This window comes from Anneissia japonica, unplaced genomic scaffold (assembly GCF_011630105.1).
Source record: "Anneissia japonica isolate Jap-2015-1 unplaced genomic scaffold, ASM1163010v1 scaffold695_len1296351_cov181, whole genome shotgun sequence".
In the NCBI taxonomy this organism is placed as follows: Eukaryota; Metazoa; Echinodermata; class Crinoidea; order Comatulida; family Comatulidae; genus Anneissia; species Anneissia japonica.
Window position 1 is genome coordinate 983,501 of NW_022740852.1, and position 4,876 is coordinate 988,376.

Below are 4,876 nucleotides of genomic sequence, written 5' to 3' on the forward strand. Positions count from 1 at the left end.
GTTGACTAAACTTTGAAAACTGATGCTTGATTGATGCCAGACAGACAATTTTTGTCAACTTCTTTTCAATCAATCATAAAGCATCTGAACTCGCATTGTTGAAGTTGTAACGAGCTATGATTGTAAACAAATGACCTGTGTGAACGATCGATATATATATATATAATCAGGAAAGTCACATGATATTAGCATCGTTCGACCAATCATAGGTCAGGGACCAGAATTGGATGCATTGAAACGGGTAATAATCGTAGTGTCTGGAAAAAGGTATTAGGCCTAGTTGTGATTTTGACAATGACGACGACAATGGCGGTGGTTAAAATGACGGTGACGGTAACCAGTTTTGATATCGATATGACGATAATTAATAACGGCTATGCATGATAGTTAAGTAAAAACCTGATAGTGCTATTGCAGTTCTTATGAAAACGTCCGTCATAGGTTCTATCATTTCCAATTATTTTTTGTTTAAACAAATAAGAATTGTTTTGTGTTTGGAAACATGAATGGCTAACGCTCTTTCATGATTTGTGTCAATTGTATGTTTACTATTATGCTTTAGGTTGACTTCTTATGACAATGATAGCTTTTTTCTGACATTGGTTAAACTGAATAAATCCAAGTTACTTAATTTACTTTGCAACCTCAGTAACGATTATTTTATATGGAACGATTTGGCGCAGCGGTTGCGGATCTGCTTCTCAAACTTGAAGTCGGAGGTTCAATCCCTGGCTGTGCATTTCGCTTGTGTCCTAGGCAAGCACCTTAGCCTACTTTCATCTGTCTCTCTCCATCCAGGAGTACAAGTGGGTACCTGGTAGGCTCAAACACAAAATTCGCTGTTTAACGCTGCAACATTATGGAATTCTCCCCAAGGAGCTGAGTATGTGATTCATATGTGCTTGACCCAATGACTGGGGGTAATAATGTGAAGCATTTTAAGGCCTGTTTATACTTCAACGATAACTATAATGATAAAAAAAAAAAAAAGCTGAAAAGCGATTGTTCATATAGAAAACAAAAAATAAGAGAAGTTTTTACACTAGGACGATTCGATAACAAAATATTTTAACAAATCAAATCAGATGACGTCATAATCATAAAAAACGATAAAATCGTTGCTACTACTACGAATTTAATGTTTTTCCATGATTATGACGTCATCTGATTTGATTTGTCAAAATTTGTTGTTATCGCATACTGATCAATCGTTATCGAATTGTTCTAGTGTAAAAACTTCTCTTATTTCTTTTATTTTCTATATATGAACAATTGCTTTTTAGCTTTTTTATCGTTATCACATCTAGATGTGTATAAGAGACAGAGGGATGAGTTTTCTTTTTGCTGCAGACCAACTAATGAACGCCATGACCTGTTTGAGTTGTAAAATGTAATACTATAGAGGGCGGCGTCTGCATTTTAACGTAGTACCATTTATTCCTCCATGGTAGTACTAACTAGTTGGTCAGTATTCCTGCGTAGTGTAATAAAAAGTATTTTCAGAAGTTCTGTATGTGGAGTAGAGTATAAAAGTTGATAGATAGGGAAAAAACATTGTATAACAGCCTCCCATATGCCTTTAATTTAAATCCATGGAGCTGGAGCTTATCCTAGTGGCTTAAGAGGTTCGGGGGTAGGCCTACGTGTGCTTGTTCAAGACCGTCAGGCCTTTGCCACAGTCATACAAATGAACAATTACTACTTAGGTTTACTGAAGTAATACCGATGCCCTCCGACCATCCTCCCGTATTATCTTGGTTCTTTGTCTACTATTCGGGCCAGGAATATTGATTACTAATGTACTACTGTAAACATCGTGCTTATGCTACATAAATTTATAGTAAAACTATCGGACATTATCTAGTTCTATTTGAGTAAGTTTAGGGGCGGGCTGGAATACGATAATGAATAGGCCTACTTAGAGAAGAAAAAGTACCGGTACTATACTCATTTAAAGAGAAAGAACCCAAGGGCCATATATTTAGCGTTTTGGTTAATGGTTTGGTTAATCTATATTTGTTTATTTATTTCTATTTTCTTTCAGTACGGTAGCCCTCTCTGTAAGCAACACTGCTCTACCGAGGGCCCTACAGTACATTAAATTTCACTGAGGGAAAATACACTAAAATTAGACTGTCGGGTACGATTTTAATTAAACTTCACTTAAGAAATTAATACTTTGTTTATCAAACTCTGAATGAAATGTACTATCACTTTAATTGTATTCTATTTTTAAATAACATTAGGTCTCCTGTGATGTGTTTGCTTTTGGTAGGTCTTTACTGATTACCATCTAAGCAATTTTATTTATATAGTAAATCCTTGATTTATTAAAGGCAAATAGACGATAGATATACAAACTTACAGCTTAGCTCACTAAAACGAGGGACCTATAGGTGTGCGCATTGTTAAAATGAGGTTGATTTTAGAGTTTCACAGAAAGGGATATTTTTTTTTTTTTTTTTTTACTTAGATGATCAGAAAAAATATAAAATAATTAGGATGATGAGATGATGATGATAATAATATATGACAATGATGATGGCGACGATAAGACATAAATGTGGTATGGTGTTGAGAAGAGATGGAGACACCACAAGCTGGGATGTGTTGCTGGGTTGAGCCTCACCATAGTTGGGGCTGAGGTGCGAAATATTTTATTGTAGCCTCTAAAAATTCCGTGTATAGTAAACATACATCAAGTGAGTTGCAATAATTAAATACTGTAAAACCCCTCCTTTAGGACTTCCCTATTCAGTGGACATCCCTATCCTATTAAGAGGACAATTTCCCTTGAAACCAGGGGTAATATATTTTTTAACACTATGGCCAACTCCGGATAAGGGGACACCAATAGTAAGGGAATGGGGACACTTTCTGAGTCAAATGGTTAAATAACCCTTATAGGGACACTGATTTTTTTTCATTGTATCACAACAACTACAACAGTTTCTAAAACAGCTTCAGATTTATAGAGCTCGAGTGAAAGATATTTAATGCTGCCATCAATCTTGTGTGATTTTCTTGATATTGCTAAAGCCCTGTCCACACTATCATATTACGTGCGACATATACGTGCAATATGCACATAATTCGGTGTAATGTGACATCATCATGCCCATATATAGGTGTAATGTGACATCATCATGCCCATATATAGGTGTAATGTGACATCATCATGCCCATATATAGGTGTAATGTGACATCATCATGCCCATATATAGGCACATCATCCGCATTTGTCACATAGAATTTGATAGCGTGGACAGAGCTTTAGCTATTATTCTATAGAAACAGAATTGTGTAGTCATTCTCCATGCGATAATAGTAATAATAATTCATAATCATAATAATATTAATGATGATGATAATTCATTATCATTAATTTAAAAAAAAATCCTAATGATAATAATGATGAGGATGATGATGATGATGGTGTTGATAATACTGATTTATAATGATACTTGGTCTAAATACATGTTGTACTATATGATATTGATATATAATTTTTTTATATCGATTATTTACCTACATGCATTATATATATGTAAATTGCGGTTACAGAAAAAAAAATATCAGCCACTTTATGGAGGACACCATATTAAAAAAAAAAACCATCCACGAGAAAACATGATAATAATGATGATGATGGTGGTGTTGATATTACTGATTTATAATGATGCTTTGTCTAAATACATGTTGTACTTAGTGTTATTGATGTGTAATTTTATAGCAATTATTTACCCACATGCATTGTATACATGTAATTTGCGGTTGGAAAAAAATGATGCAGCCACATTATGGAGACACAATATTAAAAAGTAACAAAACCATCCGCGAGAAGACATGAAACACCAACTATAAGCTTTAATCATTGATATTACTATACAAGGAGACGATGAAAATAAAGAAAAATCACAATATTACAAATATTTATTATATTATACATCAAGCAAAATAGTACTAGCGGTGGGCATACAGTAGTACATAAATTTATTTACCATATTTTTACAAGATAATGATTACATGTTGTTTATATGAAGCAAAAAGTGGATGTACAGTTGTAGTCGTATACAGCATTACTTATTATATGCTTTACAACTCGATGATACTCGATGATGTTCATTGCAATACAAAGCTTAATGACCTCAATGACATAAATTATTAAGCGAAAAATTATCATCATAATTATAACGTAAATGATATTAATACTGATGATGATAAAATGATATCGACAATTGTCATGATAAATAATAACAATAACAATAATGAAAGATAATATTTATTATTATTATGTTAATCATAATATTAAAATAATAAATATATTAATTGTATATATATAATAATCATAATGCATATAATATATAGTAAATATAATTATTAATTAATTAGTTAATAAACATTATTAAGCATTAGGCATTTTGGTAATTTATTGATCGTCTGAAACTACTCTATTTTAAACATATCATACTGTATCGAATAATTTGGTGCATTGCATGTTAGCGGTAATTTATTACGAAATAAAACAGCATAGGCTGTAAAGCTGAATTAAACTTAAATAAAAATAATCTTCAAATTGATCTACAATTATAACTACAATAATCACTTTGGCGAAAGTACACAATAATAATATATAACCTACTTAAACTATTTATGTCTATTCTATTGTATGTACAATAACATCTAGTAATATAGAATTAAGCATGAAATATTGTAATTATTAATCCTATGACACAAAACACGAGAATTATTGCACTGAGGGTCGGTACAGTTCCGTTTAAAGCACCTGTATAATACTGTATAACGGGCGCTTTTAACATCATTTAATCCGCATGTGCACCAAGAGAAAGGAAAAGGACACTACACATTATATACA